This window comes from Salvia splendens, chromosome 16, assembly GCF_004379255.2.
Source record: "Salvia splendens isolate huo1 chromosome 16, SspV2, whole genome shotgun sequence".
Classification (NCBI taxonomy): domain Eukaryota; kingdom Viridiplantae; phylum Streptophyta; class Magnoliopsida; order Lamiales; family Lamiaceae; genus Salvia; species Salvia splendens.
In genome coordinates this window covers 18,509,277-18,527,450 of record NC_056047.1, presented here as the reverse complement: position 1 = coordinate 18,527,450, position 18,174 = coordinate 18,509,277, and the positions used below count along the sequence as shown (strand labels likewise).

Below are 18,174 nucleotides of genomic sequence, written 5' to 3'. Positions count from 1 at the left end.
CGAGAAAGCAATTGAATGTATTAAGGACATGAATGAAGGAGCATATAAGTAGTTGGTTGGTTGGAAATCAGAAGAAGGAGATATGGTGGAGCGATGGCAGTGGATTTTATAAATGATAATATTAAATTAATTAGGTTAATACGATTGATTAGATTGATAATTAACTAATCAATTTGGTCAAAAACTCAATTGATTTAAAAAAATGATTAGTTTTGAGATATAATCAATATTGTCAACGCGACTAGAAGAAAGATGAAAATGCTTAAACCCCAACATCAAGCTACAATTATTAGAAAATCGGCAAATCCCCAAATGCGTTGCCCTTACTGCTCCTCCGGGCAGGGGCGGTGCGCCACCAGCAGCTCAGGGCGGAGCATAACCGAGTGCGCATCGTGCAGCCGCGTGGTGGACGAGCGCCAGACTCAGCCGCAGCACCTCTTCCACCTCCGCGCTCACGACACCCCTCTCTGCCTCGTCACCTCCGACCTCCCCCTCCCCAAAGCCCCCTCCGGCGACGAAGACCCCTTCGAGCCCACCGGCTTCATCACCGCCTTCTCCACCTGGTCCCTCGAGCCCTACCCTGTCTTCGCCCTCTCCTCCCTCTCCTTCGCCGGCCACCTCGCCGAGCTTGAGCGGGTCCTCGAAACAACGTCGCAGGGCACCGCTTCGGGCCCCTCCGTTGTCGTCGATAATCTTAGGGCTTATTTGCAGATTGTCGATGTGGCTTCCATTCTCGGATTGGATTGTGATATATCGGACCACGCCTTTCAGCTGTTTAGGGATTGCTCCTCCGCCACTTGTTTGAGGAACCGTAGCGTTGAGGCGCTCGCCACCGCCGCGCTCGTGCAGGCCATCCGAGAAGCTCAGGAGCCGAGGACCTTGCAGGTAATCGGATTCTGTTCTTCTTCTTCTTCTTCTTCTTCGCAATTATTGTAATTTGTGGAATTTCAATTTTGTTTTGAGGTTTATGCATTTTTTTTATATTTTGTGAAACCTAGGACAATGGTGATGTTTGATTGTTATAGATAATCTAGAGTTGTGGAAAGTGGTAGAAGACATTGGAGATGCATTAATCAAGCTTTGTTTTGGGGGATTTTGCATAGTTTAGTTGAATAGAAATGAAAACAAACATATATTCAGTCTTATTAGTTTAGTTTTGCTTGTTTGTGTATGTGGCGAGATTGATGCTGAACTTCTCTTATTTAAACTATATAGTAGTAGATAATGAATTCTTGTTTTGGGAATTTTGTATGGTAAAAGATCGAAAAAAGTGGAATGGATATAAAAAACAACCGTAATCTCAACTTTTTTTTGTTTATGCAATGAGTTTGTTGCTAAACTTGCCTTATTTACAGTATTATAAAGAATGACTAGTAAAGATACACACCTCTGAGAATGGAAAGCACCTGCAATTCATGAACACAGGTTATAAGACTCCCTTCGTCTTAAAAGAGACTGCTCCATGGTAATGGATAATCTAGATACATACATTGATCACATAGATAGAAAGTGACCATTACAAATGAGCACATGGCTTGGTCTGATTGGTCAACCATATTCAGAACCAGTCCAAAGAGCCCATTGACTGTTTGACTCTCCGCTCGTTGGAGCCAAGAAAAGTAGATTGTCTCTTGTAAGCTCCAAAATTTGTTAATATCTGGGAAAACAGGCTATAGAGTATCTTAGACCACTGCAAGCAAGCAGGAGTTTTATTATATTGTATCCCCCGGGTTCCTAAATTGTCATCTTGAATTCATTTCCAGGAAATTTCAAGCGCTGCAAATCTACCACAGAAAGAGATAGGAAAGTACATCAAGATACTTGGAGAAGCTCTACAACTGAGTCAACCTATTAATAGCAATTCAATATCTGTACACATGCCGAGGTTTTGTATGCTTCTCCAACTCAACAAGTCTGCTCAGGTACTTGTTTTAATCTGCTTCTTAAAGATTCCGTATATTTTGTCTGATTGAAGCTAAGTAGTGCAAGCCCATAAGATTTCCTCAGGTACTTGTTTTAATCTGTTTCTTAAGGATTCCGTATATTTTGTCTGATTGAAGCTACTTTGTGCCCTCAGGTACTTGTTTTAATCTGTTTCTTAAGGATTCCGTATATTTTGTCTGATTGAAGCTACTTTGTGCATGCTCATAAGATTTCATACAGTTTTTGTATTAGAACTACTCTCAGTTGCTTGACAGCAAAGTGTGCTGTCATTTAGTACTGTCCAAGCTTGTTTCGTATGAAGCGAAAGGAAAATAAGAGGGGTTTTGGTGCTTCATTTCCTTTCATTTAACATCTTTTTCTCCACATTCGCAAGCATTGATTATCCAGAGACCACTCTGCATGACAATTATTGTTTATGGTTGTTTTGGTAATTGACATTACATTAGTATGATTGTATCTCTTCAGGCTTAATTTTTTTGTAGTTGATAATGCCCATATTGCCATATATATTTTCACATAATTGTTGCTCTTGAACATTAAAGGAGCTGGCAACACACATTGGTGAGGTTGTGATCAACAAGTGCTTCTGCACGCGCAGAAATCCAATAAGCATATCTGCAGCAGCTATCTATTTGGCCTGTCAGCTGGAAGATAAGTGCAAGACACAAGCTGAAATCTGCAAGGTGACGGGTCTTACAGAAGTCACTTTGCGGAAAGTATACAAAGAGCTATTGGAAAACTGGGACGATCTTCTCCCATCAAATTACAATCCGGTTGTTCCTCCAGAGAAAGCATTTCCAACGGCCACTATTTCTTCTGGGCGCTTATCATCATCTAGAGGTGATCTAGTTGAAGGAACTCCCCTTGAAAAGCACACAGGCATACAAAACCCACTGAAACGTTAGGCACATCCCTTCAGTCCAAAGGCAAAGAGAGTGCTGCTTCTGAAAGCAAAGAGAGTTTCCACAGAGCCTACAACCAAGCAATACTTGGGACACCATTCTGGAAGCCCCAGGTTCCTGTTGGAATTTCTTCTACTCAGAGACCCGATTCGACTCAAAATATGGACATTGATTTACAATGCAATATTGGGGAAGATAAAAGATTAGATACAGATGCAACGGCTGCTTCTAGCTCCCGGAGACACGTTCAGTTTCCTTCTCCCCCTGCTTTAGCTGCTGGTGTTGTGCCGTGGCCTTTTCGGCCTCCAACAACTGCAGCAATGCAGTTTATGCAACTTCACAAGGGAGGATCAGATATGGTAGATAAAGGGTTTATGCCACCAAATATAAATGATAAGTTCAATTAGTGTAGCTTATTGGCTTTTGTACTTATGTATGCTTCAAAATGATGTGTCCATTTGTATAATTGAATTGGGGGCTTTGGATCTGTATCCTAGGTACTTACCTGCTTGCAATTGAAACAAGGTTTATTTGTCTGTAAATTCTTTAAATTTTTGGCAAATTCTAATTTTCTATACCAACTTAAAAATCCATCTATTCTATCTAATCAATGACATGGTTGATGCCTTACTTACATGACACTATTAGATGTTAATCAAAATGAGGTCACGTTGTAGATTTGTAGGCAGTGTATTATGTTAAATTCTTTAATTTCATTTGTGGAATTAGTGGTCACATTAAAAAATAATGCGATGAGAGGGAGAAAATGAAAAAAATGAAATTATAACAAAACGCAATATCTCCAATTCTTCACATACCTATTTATTTCTTTTAGAAATGGGCTAAACAAGATAAAAGCCCAATTGTCAAAATAATAACAGACGAAAAGAGTACCGAATAAACAGATATGGGCCGCACAAGGAGAGATACCCCTGAAATCTAATATTTATATGCCATATGCTAGCAAGTTATAATTCAATCAAAATTGATTGAAAATTATCTTAGTGAAAACATATTGTATATCGAATTAAATGTAATTTTATAAGGATTCCAACTAAATCTTAATTACACATGATCATTGTAGATGATTTAATTTCTCTCTTTGACATGATCATTGTAGATGATTTAATTTCTCTCTTATCATACATTTCTTAACTGTTATAATGATAATGCACAACGAATGTTGATGATTGGCGAATTTTTTATGGTAATAAATGCAGGTAATAAATATAGATCACGACACAGAAAGTTACGTGGTTCGATTTACTGAGGTAAATCTACGTCCACGGGAAGAAAGGAGGGCAAATTTGTATTGCTTGATCTGGATTACAGCTTACAATACTGACTTGCTATATGAGATTCGATATCTAGAGAGCTTAACCCTTGTCTATCTGATCTAAGTTCTATTTATACATTTGAACCAAGATCGTGGCTTGCAGGTTGACAACTGCTTCATACCACTAGATAGATCGTGGGTGTAGTGGAGGTCGTGGAGGTCCTGCATGGGTCCACTATCTCCTTGTTCGGTCGAATACTGAGACCGAACTGCTGAACTTTGCCGATCAGCTTTTGCCGATCTGAGAGTAGAGCTTGATTGGTTCTTTTGCCGATCTGAGAGTAGAGCTTGATTGGTTGGCTTTTACCGAGCTGTAGGCTGCGACCGAACTCTTTGGTTGTGCCGAACCGAACTGAACTCTTTGGTCGTGCCGAACTGATACTCTTTCTTGGGTTTTGGGCTAATGGGCCGTCACTGCTATTGGGCTCGCCATTAGGGTTTAGTTGTTTAGTTCGTACCCCATCACTACCCCCCCGAAAAGCGAAGTGAATCACTTCGGCATTTTGGATGAGTGTAAGGGGGAGGCTGACGTCAGGGGACGTGCCATGCGCGTGTCTGCATTAAATGCGATAGCAAATCCGGCCGTTGAATCCAGAAAAAGGGGGATTTGAAACGGCGCTACGGATTTGAAATGCCTCTGTGAATCTGATAAATATTACCATTTTCCATCATTGGAACACTTTTGCTATTGTTTCTTCTGCATTCTCTCTCTTTTGCGCAAAATTTCCTTCTGCTCCTTCAAGAATTTCTTCAGAACTTCTTCAGACTTTGAAAGAGTAAGAATCATGTCTTCTTCTTCTTCTTCTGAGTCAGGTAGCGGTAGGAAAGGGGGTAAGGGATCTTCTAGCCGGAAAGAGTCCGGGGAGAAGACCGTAGAATACTTTCACAACATCTTGAGTAAGGACACTGTGATATCCCTACACGGAAAATATCTTCTTCCCGGGGGGAAGGTGGTGATTCCCGACGACGATCATAGGGCTAACTCGCCGCCGGAGGGTTATGCCACCGTTTACGAAGCCTGCTTAGAATGCGGGCTTCGTTTCCCTCTTCCCCCACCTTTTGTAGAGCTTCTTGATTTTTTCCAACTCCCTTTAGGTCAGGTGACTCCGAATTCTTGGAGGCACTTATCGGCCTTTGCTGCCGAACTGCGTAGGCTAGATAAGGATCTGTCTCTGAGGGCAATCCTTAATTTCTTCCAGTTTAAGAGGAAGGGATCTTGGTTTTACTTGATCCCTTTACAGCCCTTTAGAGCCTTTTGTAAAACCAAATGGCCGAAATGGCAAAATCGTTTCTTTTTTTATAATAGGACTTCGGCTTCGGACTTTTCCTGGAGAGGGCCGAAGTCCGTTATTCCTCATCCTCGGGTAGAACCGTTGGACGAGCTCGAGGCCGAGCTCAATAAGATTCCCATGATTAGGAAGCAGTACTTGGAGTCTGAGCTCGTCAAGGGCGACTTCGTGTTCGACTCCTCGTCTTCGGACGACGAGACTGAGGGTGAGGATTTCTTTTTTATGCATTACTGCCTTGACGACGAAAACTAACCTTGTTTTCTTGCTTTTTGGCAGTGAACTTGCTAAACAAGCTCGGTCGCAAATCCTCCGAATCTAAGGAACCGGAGAGGCCGAAAACCACCAGCTCGGCGTCTGATGCCGAGAAGAATCCGAAGAGGCAAAAGACCTCTTCGGATCCAAAGAAGCCGGAGTCGACTTCGGCAAAGGGGAAGGCGAAGCTTCAGAAGCCTCCAAGAGCGCCAGAGAAAGACGTGGTCTTGGCGCCTCCTTCGGAACATATCTGTGAGCCCTTTTTATTGCCCACGGACTTCGCCGAGGTGAATTCTCTTCTTGATTTTCTGGCCTTGCTTTTTTCCTGTATTTTTTGTGGCCCCTCGGTTGACTTTTTCCTTTTTCCATTTTCAGAGGAACGATATGCTCAGCAAGCTCGTCGCAGTTGAACTCTCTAAAGCGTCCAGCGACTATGCTGAGATGCAGAGGAAGTTGACTGCTGCTCGTCACCAGGCCGAACAGGCTAGGGCAGACTTTGAGAAGGTAAGGGCTGCTAGGATCTCGGCTCAGGATGAGGCACAGCGGGCAAAAAACGAGCTCATTATCCAGAGAGAGCAGTCGAAACAGAGGGAGGCTGCTGCCGTGGTTGCCCAAAGGGAGGCTCTCCGTGCTTTCGCGGAGAAACTCTTTTTGAGCAATCAATTTTCGGCCTTTGTCGGTGATCTGCTGAAACTGATGACCGATAATGCTGAGCAGGGACCCGAAGTCGTCCTGCCGCTGTATGGCCGAGAAATTGCAGCTCGTCTCCAGAGTCTGCCGCTCCTTGACGAGCTCGCGTCTACCTCGGTCCTGCTTTCTGCTGACCGAGTCCGTAATTGCCGAGCTGACCGGGACGAGAACATGGAGGCCATCTTTGCCTCCTTGGGACCTGTTTCACCCGCTCCAATTTTCCAAGGAGAGGGTGAGCAGGAAAACGAGGCCGGCAAGGAGACCGAGCAGCCGGATCGGCAGGCCGGCGACGGGCAGGCCGAGCAGGAGGTGCAGCAGATCGGCTATGGGGGCGCCGAGCAGGCTGGGGGGAGTAGGGAGGCTGAGGCTGAAGCCGAGGTGGACAAGGAGGGAGAAGCTGAAACCCGGAGGGGAGCCGGAGATGAAACTGGCGGAGTATGATTTCATCTCCCTTCTCTTAGTTTAGTTTCTTTCTTCCTTCTTGTAAAATGGCCTTGAAGCCCTCCTTGTGTAAAATTTTTTTTTTCTTATGAATGAAAAAATTTTCTTTCTACACTCGTGTCTTCGTATGGCTTTTCTTGATCTCTTTTACTCCTGTTGTGGTTTACTGCCTGCTCGGTAAGCTGAAATGCCGAACTGACCTAGTTGCTTTGTATTCTTTAACTCTAAGGAGCTGGAGGTACCTCACTGGAAGCGGCTATACTTTTTGGCTTTAAACGAAGCTGAGAAAAAAGCCATAGAGGACCAGATGAAGTATGACGAACTCTTGGCTCGTTCAGTGGAGCTGGAGTCCGACAATAAGGACTTAGAGTCCATAAGGAAGGATCTGGAGGCCGAGCTGGATATTGTCGTCGCTGAGAGGACTGCATATGAGGATTTCATCTGCGGACGCGGGGGAATGAGCATATCTGAAGTTCAGAATCAAGTTGATGAACTGTGGGAGGAGCTTCATGTACTCCGGAGGAACAATGCGCTGGAGAGCTCGGCTTGCCAACAAGTTGTGAAATCATTGCGGCGCTGGGCTTCTCGGTACGACATCATTCTTTCCCGGCGTCCTTCAATCGAGAGATTCCTTAGGCATTTCCCGCCAACAGATGCTCACACTCCAGCTCAAACCTCTGATCCACTTGCTCAAAATCCTACTCCAAATCAGCAACGAACTCAGGAGCAACCGGAAACGTCAAGACGAGAACGGACTCAGGAGCAACCGGAAACGTCAAGACAAGGACGGACTGAAGTTCGTAGAGGAGCTCTGATTATGAGTGAGCAAGATCAACAAATGCTTCGTGAAGAGACTCTTCGCCGCCGAGGTGCCAGAACTTCCCGGACTCAGGGAAGAGGCGGTAGGTCGATCAGAGCATCTCGTCGACCTGCTTATTCTTCAGCTGCCCGGAACGCCCGAACTCGGCTTCACGAGGATTTTTTGAATAGGTGGCTCAACTTTAGCAACCGTGGACAGTAGAATAGTCCTTTGTAATAGCGTAACGCCTTCTCGTAGGGCAGCGGAGTTGTATGCCGAACAAGACTTAATAAATGAAATTTTTTTCATTTCACTTCTATCACTGCGTACTTACAGTTCAACGATTTTATTTCGCTTCTATCACTGCGTACTTACAGTTCAGCGATTTTTTATTTCATTTATTGTACTCGTCCTCGGTCTTATGAAGTAAACTTCTTTGACCGGACTCGTCCTCGGTCTTATGAAGTAAACTTCTTTGACCGGACTCGTCTTTGGTCTTATGAAGTGAACTTCTTTGACCGGACTCGTCCTTGGTCTTATGAAGTAAACTTCCTTGACCGGACTTAGTCCTCGGTCTTATGAAATAAACTTCTTTGACCGGACTTGGTTTGTGTCCTAATTTGGCGAGTTTTATCGCTCGGATCGGACTTTCCCTTTGTCCTAATTTGGCGAGTTTTATCGCTCGGATCAGACTTTCCCTTTTTGCAGTTCGTTTCAGACGAACGGCTTGTTTCTTAAGCTGAATTGTGGAGTCTTGTATCTTCCTGAGAAGCTTGGACTCACAATTGTCTTTAATACATGTTCTAAAAAGGGGATCAGCCTTTAAAGAACAAGATACCTCAGTAACATTTGTAAGAGACGACACGCACATAGAGAGACAACGCACATAAAGACAAATAAAAAAGACGAAAAAGGTTTTAAACTTTTATAAAACGACAAGCATGAAAAACAAGTAAAAAATAAAGAAAGCACATACCCCTAGGACCGAACTAGACACAAGACTGACTGACCGGACTGTCTCTTACAAATGGAACTTCTTGAGGTTGGAAATGTGCCATGTTCGGGGTACTTGTTCTCCTGACATGTGAGTCAATTTATAAGACCCTTTGCCGAGGACTTCTGACACCCGATATGGACCTTCCCATGTGGGTTCGAGTTTGCCCAGCTTTTCTGCTCGGCTTACTTCATTGTTTCTCAAGACGAGATCTCCCACTTGAAATTGCAGCTTTTTCACCCTTTGGTTATAATACCGGGCTACTTGCTCCTTGTACTTGGCTGCTTTTATGCAGGCCAATTCTCTTCTTTCTTCGGCAAGATCTAGTTCGGCTCTCAGTCCGTCCTCATTCAGTTCTGCTGAGAAATTAAGAGTTCGGGGACTGGGTATGCCGATCTCAACCGGAATCACGGCTTCAGTGCCGTACACCAGACTGTACGGAGTTTCACCGTTTGAGGTTTTTGGTGTAGTTCGGTAAGACCATAGGACTTGAGGAAGATTTTCTACCCATTGTCCTTTGGCTTGTTCTAACCGAGCTTTTAAACCTTTCACCAGAATACGGTTTGTTACTTCCGTTTGTCCGTTTGCTTGTGGGTGAGAGACCGAAGTGAACCGCTGTTGAATATTCAGCTCTTGGCACCAATTCTTGAATGTCTTGTCGGTGAACTGAGTCCCATTATCCGAAATGAGGATATGGGGTATGCCAAATCGGCAAACTATGTTCTTCCAGACAAAATCCAATGCCTTCGAGCTCGTTATCGTAGCTAATGGTTCAGCCTCCACCCACTTCGTGAAGTAATCCACGGCAACGATAAGGAATTTCATTTGCCGAGGAGCTTGTGGTAGTGGTCCTACTATGTCTATGCCCCATTGCATAAAAGGCCAAGGGCTTTGCATAGCACATAGATCGGTCTGCGGCATCCTTGGGATATTTGCATGGATTTGGCACTTCGTACATGTCTTGACGAGCTGCACTGCTTCTTGTACCAAAGTTGGCCAATAATATCCCCATCTCAGAACTTTTTTAGCTAAAGCTCTAGCTCCGATGTGGCTACCGCAAGATCCTTCATGAACTTCTCTAAGGATGTAGTCCGTCTCTTCTGGTCCTACACATCGCAATAACGGTTGAAGGTAGGACTTTCTGTATAGGACTCCTTCATGAAGTTCATACTGAAGTGCCCGGCATGTGATTTTCCGAGCTTCTCTCTTATCCTCGGGCAGTTGTCCTTGATCTAGATACTGTAAGATCGGCGTCATCCAGTTCGGCGAGCTGGTTACTGAATGTACCTCAGCTTCATCAATGCTTCGGTGTAGTAATTCCTCCACCTTTGAGCTCGGATATGAGGCCAACTTACTTAAAGTATCTGCTCGGCTGTTTTCCGCTCTGGGAATGCGGATTATCCGAAAATAAGAGAAACTTCGGCTAATGCTTTGCGCTTTGTCCAAGTATTTTTTCATCCTCTCATCTCGGGCTTCACTTGTACCCAGCATGTGATTCACTATGACTTGTGAATCACAATGGATTTTGAGAGATTTGACAAATAGACTTTGCGCTAATTGAAGTCCGGCAAGGAGGGCTTCGTATTCGGCTTCGTTATTAGTAGTTGGGAATAAGAACCGAAGTGAATAAGTTACCTCGTGTCCGTCGGGAGCAATAAGTAGAATACCAGCTCCACTTCCCGTCTTATTCGAAGCTCCATCTACGAATCCACTCCAGCAGTCCGGCGGCTCTACTTCGGATTCCTGGGGCTGTGTTAGTTCGTCATTGGCAGGATTTTTCTGTTCGGCAATAACAGGGATTGCTTGATCAAACTTTGCCTCTGCAAGAAAATCTGCCAAGGCTTGTCCCTTGATGGCTTTCCGAGGTAGATATTCTATTGAGTGTTCTCCCAGCTCTATGGCCCACTTGGCAATTCTGCCTGATGCTTCAGGCTTAGTCAAAACTTGCCGAAGTGGAAGATCGGTTAGGACGCATACCTTGTGAGCATAGAAATATGGCCGCAGTCTCCTTGCTGCATTTACTAATGCCAGAGCAATTTTTTCCAGAGGTTGATACCTTGTTTCTGGACCTCTTAATGCTCGGCTTGTAAAGTAGATGGGAAGCTGCTTTAGGCCTTCTTCTCGTACAAGCACCGCGCTAATGGTTTGATCTGATGCCGCTAAGTATAAGAATATCACTTCGGCATCTGTTGGAGCAGAGAGAATAGGAAGCTCGGCTAAATAACTTTTGAGCTCGTCAAAAGCCTTTTTCTGCTCGACTCCCCACTCAAACTTTGGTGCCTTCTTCAACACATTGAAGAACGGCATTTGCTTTTCGGCTGCTTGGGAAAGGAATCTATTCAGTGCGGCTAGACATCCAGTTAGCCTTTGCACATCATGTATGGACTTCGGCGTTGCCATGTTCTGAACAACTTGAACTTTTAGCGGATTTGCCTTGAGTCCTTCCTTTGAAACCCAACAACCTAGAAACTTTCCCGAATCTACCAAAAAGGTACATTTTTGGGGATTGAGTTTGAGGTTGGCTTTTCGGAGCACGTCGAGAGTGGACTTGAGATTGTCTTCGTACTCCGAAGTGCTTCTGCTTTCAACGACTATGTCGTCAACATACACTTCAACCTCTTTTCTGATTAGGTGCCGAAATAGCTTGTCAACCATCCTTTGATATGTGGCTCCGGCATTCTTTAAACCGAATGGCATCTTTTTGTAAGCAAAAATGCCGAAGTCAGTAATGAAAGCCGTTTTTGAAGCATCACTCTCATCCATTAAAACTTGGTGATATCCTTTGTATAAATCAAGAAAACAAAAAATTTCGAAGCCTATCAAAGCTTCTACTTTTTTATCTATGTTCGGAAGGGGATAGCAATCTTTAGGACAATGCTTGTTTAGATCGGTAAAATCTATGCACATCCGCCATCCTCCCTCTTTTTTCTTGATCATCACAGGGTTGGCCACCCAAGAAGGATATTTCACTTCAAATAACACATCCGCTTTCAGTAATTGGCGGACTTCGTCATGGATGACTTGACTTTTTTCTGCCGCAAAGAGTCTTTGCTTCTGTTTTATAGGCCGGACTGAAGGATCAATATTTAACCGATGTGTAATTACCTCGGGGGGCACTCCGGTCATGTCCAACGGCGACCACGCAAAGACGTCTTTGTACTCTTTGAGGAGTTGGATGGTCTTTTCCCGGAGTAGAGGTGTTCCCGCGAAACCGATCTTCACCGTTCTGGATGGATCATCTTCATATAACCGAACTTCCATCGAGTTCGGCTCCGGTGTGACTTCGGTCATTTCGCCTGCCTCTGACTCCGGCTGCTGTGATTGCTATGCTTGATGGTGCCGATCTGATTGCTCGGCACTTTTAAGCGCAATCTGCAAACACTCTTTTGCTCTCTTTTGATCACCTCGGATGACCGCTATCCCTCCTTTAGTGGGGATCTTGATGGTGAGGTGATAAGTAGAGCAAATGGCCCGAACTGTGTTGAGCCAGTCTCTTCCCAGTATAATGTTGTACGGGGACCGAGCTTTTACCACGAAGAACTCGATCATCGTACTGGAGCTTGTAGGCGCTCTTCCCACCGTAATCGGAAGGCTGATAATACCTTCAGGGCGGGTGTCCTCCTGGGCGAAACTTTTCAGAGGAAGCGGAGCCGGACTGAGCCGAGCTGGATCCACTTCCAGTTTATCGAAACATTCTTTAAAAAGAATGCTAACTGACGCTCCTGTATCCACGAACACTCTGTGGATCAGTTTGTTTGCCACTCCGGCTTGAATGACAATGGCGTCTTGATGAGGAGAGATGGCCGGGACGGGATCGGCATCTGAAAATGTAATCACTTCGTCCTGCTTCAGCCTTTTAGGCGTTGGCTCCTCTCGATTGAAGCCTCTGCGCTCTGACTTCAGGGACGATTTAGTCTTCCCGGCTGGGAGAGCGTCAATAGTCTGGATTACTCCATCATATTGCGGCTCGTCATCGTCTTCGGGATCCTGTTGCCTTTTCGGATCCTGAGGAGCGCAGTTCGCACCTCTCTGCTTCTTGTTCTTTTTCGGCTGCTTGCTTTGGTATTTTTTTAACGTCCCTGCTTTCACAAGAACATCAATACCTGCAGCCAAATGTCGGCACTCCTCGGTATCGTGACCGTGGTCTTGATGGAAGGAGCAATAATTATCCTGACTTCGGCGCGCGGCCGATTTCGTCATCCGCTTTGGCTTTTCGAACATATCGGAATGCAGTTCGAAAATTTCCGCTCTCGACTTGTTCAATGGTACGAACTGAGCGGGCGGTTTCTCAAGATCGAGACGTGGTCCCAATCTGCCTTGTACCGGTGCCCTTTGAATTCTTTCAAAAGGAGTTCGGCGAGGAAGCCTCTGATCGCTATGATCGGGCTTCTTTTTGTCTCCTCTAGATGAGCTGTCTAAAGACCGTTTTCGACGGTCTGCCTCATCGGCACGAGAAAACTGGTCCGCAATGTCCCACATCTCTTGAGCTGTTTGCGGACTGCATTCAACGAGCTTCCTGTAGAGAGCTCTTGGCAGTATTCCATTTTGGAATGCCGAAATGACAAGTAGATCATTGAGATCATCTACTTGTAGGCATTCCTTGTGGAACCTCGTCATGAAGTCGCTAATTTTTTCATCGCGACCTTGACGAATAGAAAGCAGTTGAGCCGAAGTGATTCGGGCTTCCGCTTTCTGGAAGAATCTCCTATGAAAAGCATCCATTAGATCTCTGTAAGATCTAATGCTGCCTTGAGGGAGGCTATCAAACCACCTCCTTGCGTTCCCGATGAGCAGCTCGGGAAACAGCTTACACATGTGAACCTCATTGAGACCTTGGTTCGCCATATTATACTGATAGCGTCCCAAGAAATCATGAGGATCCACTAACCCATCATAAGTCATTGACGGAGTTCGGTAATTCTGCGGCAACGGAGTTCGGGTGATATCATCCGAGAATGGAGTCTTCAGCGCTCCATACATGGCGAACCCGACATCTCTTCGGTATGGTGGAGATGGAGTTCTCCTGTGATTCCGGTAACGAGGAGGAAGAGGAACATGTCGGTGGTGAGGATTCTTTCTCCGGGGAGATGCGACACTACTGCGGTAGTGACTTTCATGTCTGGATGGAGAGGGAGAATCCGCCGTTTTCGTCTCCGGCTTTTGGCCTGTTTGCAGGAATGTTAAGAATTCATCCTGCTTCTCGGCCAAAAACAACTTGACAGCCTCGTTCAAATCGGGCTGCTGGGAAGACTCGGTGCGACGACTTCTGGAGTGGCTTGTTCCTTCACCGTGAGGACTGGAGACAGATTTCTCACGAGGCTGTTTTCCAGACCGACGGGCTGGACTAGCTTCCTCATGGTTATCACGGACGGAAGCACGGGTATTATGTGATCTGGTATGCATTTTTTTGGTGGAAGAGGATAAAAAACTCGCTTTTATCACAGATTTGGTTCTATGGTTCCCACAGACGGCGCCAGTGATGATTGGCGAATTTTTGATGGTAATAAATGCAGGTAATAAATATAGATCACGACACAGAAAGTTACGTGGTTCGATTTACTGAGGTAAATCTACGTCCACGGGAAGAAAGGAGGGCAAATTTGTATTGCTTGATCTGGATTACAGCTTACAATACTGACTTGCTATATGAGATTCGATATCTAGAGAGCTTAACCCTTGTCTATCTGATCTAAGTTCTATTTATACATTTGAACCAAGATCGTGGCTTGCAGGTTGACAACTGCTTCATACCACTAGATAGATCGTGGGTGTAGTGGAGGTCGTGGAGGTCCTGCATGGGTCCACTATCTCCTTGTTCGGTCGAATACTGAGACCGAACTGCTGAACTTTGCCGATCAGCTTTTGCCGATCTGAGAGTAGAGCTTGATTGGTTCTTTTGCCGATCTGAGAGTAGAGCTTGATTGGTTGGCTTTTACCGAGCTGTAGGCTGCGACCGAACTCTTTGGTTGTGCCGAACCGAACTGAACTCTTTGGTCGTGCCGAACTGATACTCTTTCTTGGGTTTTGGGCTAATGGGCCGTCACTGCTATTGGGCTCGCCATTAGGGTTTAGTTGTTTAGTTCGTACCCCATCAAATGTGATGACATTGTACAAGAGGTGTGCTTCGTAGTGTGGTGATTGTATAATTGGTGTGACGACATCGCAAACATGTAGTATAAATTATAACACCTCATAGTGTGAATACATGCAATTATGTATCATTAGGTCCCTCATAAAACTACATCATATTTAGTGAAAAATTATTAAAATTCATTTAAAATTCAAGAATAATTTTCATGAGAAAGAAAATATTTATCTTTAGTTTTTTACATAATTAACCGCCTAAATTTTGACCATATTAACCATGTGATGGCGTTCGACAAATGATATAATGAAATCGGTAACATTTAATTGTGGTCATCAAATTTCCAATCTTATGGGTAATAATAGATCTTTACTATTTTCAACTATCATCCTAACGTGATAATAGAGTAGTGATAATCTGTAAGCTTTATATATTGTACAAAATCCAAACTCTATCAACACATTATTAAATTTCAAAATTTGATGTCAATATATTATCAATCGGTTACATTGCGTTTGACATCTAAATTTTAAAATTTAACAATATGCTGGCATTGTGTCCAGAGTTTAAAGTTTATTTTGAATTTGCATTTAATTATATCTACGTGATCATAGTACTATAAAATATAGTAGTAGTAAAATATTTGGAAAAATGGTAGTGCTATGACAGCAGGATTCATTAATAATTGAAGTTGAAAGTATATAGAATTACTAATAATACTCCTACTACTACAAAGTCTCGATTTTACTAATAATTAATGATTTTGTAACACGAATTACTTGACTCATGACAGACCATTCAACATTTTATAGTTTTCCTATATCAATTACTTACTCCTTCCTACTTCTTACCGTAGTTAAGTCAAGTCGTATTTTTCTTATTTACTCTTTCTATATTTTCTATTACTTTATTCTTTTATCCACTTAACTTTTAAATATTTATTTTTTAATCTCAGTATTAAAAAGAAATACCCAATTAAGATAAGATGAAATGAGTGGAGTATATGTCAACCCAAAAACTACTAATTAACTGACAATTCTTTATTAAACGTTCAATATAAGAAAGAAATATGGTGTTACATTTAATAATCCTCTGAAACAATCATATATACAAATAGAATGACTTTAATTTCGAATGGATCCAAAATAAAGATGTGTAAAAATAGAGTAGAACAAAATGGTGACACGTTATAACCAAGCATCACCATCTATTTACCCCACTTTGTCCAATTCTATAGTATAATTCAGTTGATTCCAATAGTCCATTTTGGATCCAAAAATTCTGATTGGCTGAACCGTCCGTCCATGAATTAGAATACAGTGAAACTGCAATATTATTGAAGAACAATTAAAGAGAGGAATTAAGAAATGTGTAGACCAAATCTTTTGTGCATCTCAAAATAACAAATTTTGCAATTATCAAAGCACCTCGTGATCCATTGGTTTTACATTTATAAATGTATTCCCAAAAACAGAAAAAGTTAGTGTAAATAAGATTATCCTTATCCATGAAAATCTAATCTAAGCACTCAATAAACAATGGTGTTTAAGCTTATCCAAGCAACTTGAAATAGAAATAATCCTTGTTATAGAGACAGCCATGCCCATTTCGACACAGAATCATGCGATTTTAGGTAGCTAAGCTAGCTACGCATGTGTCAGGATTTATATTAGTAATGCTTTTCTTCTCTGTCATAAAGTGAAAACTATAATAACTAATGTTTGCATTGAAAAAACAAATACTCCCTTCATTTTGAATTAGGAGTCTTATTTAATTATTACATAAGTTTTAAAAAATATAATAAAAAAATGAGTTAAACAAATTAGTGGAATATAAGTCCCACTTATATAATTTAGTTTGATAATAAAATGTGAATGAAATAAATTAGGAATCTGATGTCTATTTATTATTTATTGGTAAAAGTGAAAGAAAACACTTTTATTATTAAAGGGATAAAAATAATAAAATACAGTATGATTTTATTGTGGGAGTGAGACTGCACATATCTCCAAACTCAAAGTGAGAAAGAAAAAAGAAAATGGTGTAACCAATCGAATCCAATCCCTTCTTACACAAAAAATAATGACGTGTGCGTATCGTTAATTAAGTCGTGGATAGGGGCTGGATTGAGTGCCCTTCTTAACTTCCTCCACGTGTCACCCTCTAAATCTCTTAACCCCTACCTCTTAAATTGACTACTAGCCTGTCCGTCAGTGAATAATAGTCGCATTTTTATATTTTAGTCCGCTTTATAAATAAGAGTTCCGACTAATAGGGTTTCGCACTCCACTAAATTATTACACTCGTATTTCATTTAAAACTATAATAATATATACAAGCGAGACTCATATTTCACTAACTTTTCTCCACTCACTTTTTAAACATTTTTTAAAACACGTGTAAAAAAATGAGACTTCTAATGGCGGACGGAGGAAGTACTTAGTATACCTCTAAATTGACTATTTACTCCATGCCCCACAAAAGTATGCACTATTAATTGGACACGTGTTTTAATGCAAAATCATTAGAATAAAGAGGAGGTATAAAGAAAAAAAAACTTAAAGTATTGTTAGTAGAGAATGAGTTAGGGGAATCCGACTGTTTAATTAAAACAAAGCATTGCGAAGGTTCATGCGGATGCTAACGCAATGTGATTTCTGCCTAGTGCTCTGAATGTCAAAGTGAAGAAGCAGTGTCCCACCTTATTAGAGAAAAAAAGTTTTCAAAATAGAAAATGCATACTCTTATAGGAAAGACTAAAAAAAGAAAAAATGCATATTCTTGTGGGACGAGTGGAATATTACCTAAATATGAATATTTGAGACTATATTGTCTATACATGAGTTTCAACGTATAAAAAATATAAAGTAATTAAATAATATTGAGTGGACAGTGAGACTCATTTATTAATAGTGTAATATGTGGTTATATTTTTTGAAAATAAAAAATAAACTAATTTTATAGGACATGCTACTAGAATGAGATTATTTTTTGGGAATGGATGCAGTATAAACTCAGTCTGCCTACCTTCGAGAAATTTTTGTTTAATTATTTAAATTGTTATAATTAATCCCTCCCTTCCGCATAGGGCTGGGTAAATATACCGAAAAACGGTATATCGATCGTATTGTATCGAAAAATATCGAATTTTCGGTACGATACAATATCGTATCGAAGTTTTCGATACGATAACAATATGAATTTTCTTATACCGCGGTATACCGTTTCATATCGAATATTCGATATATATCGATATTATCGGTATACCGAAATATATCGAAAATCAATACATATCGAATTATCGATACATACCGTTTATACCGATTATAACAATAATATAATTTATTTTTGTAAGTATTTTGTTCGAACTTGATTTGATTATGGTATTTTTTGGTGTTTTGTTGTGTTGGATTTTGATTATGGAGATGTGAACAAGGTTTAT

General features: G+C 42.1%; 1 pseudogene; it reads left to right on the top strand.

The window, feature by feature from the left end:
- The first annotated feature begins 209 nt into the window (after nucleotides 1–209).
- On the top strand, nucleotides 210–3,388 carry LOC121769869 (annotated as a pseudogene).
- The last annotated feature ends 14,786 nt before the right edge of the window (nucleotides 3,389–18,174 follow it).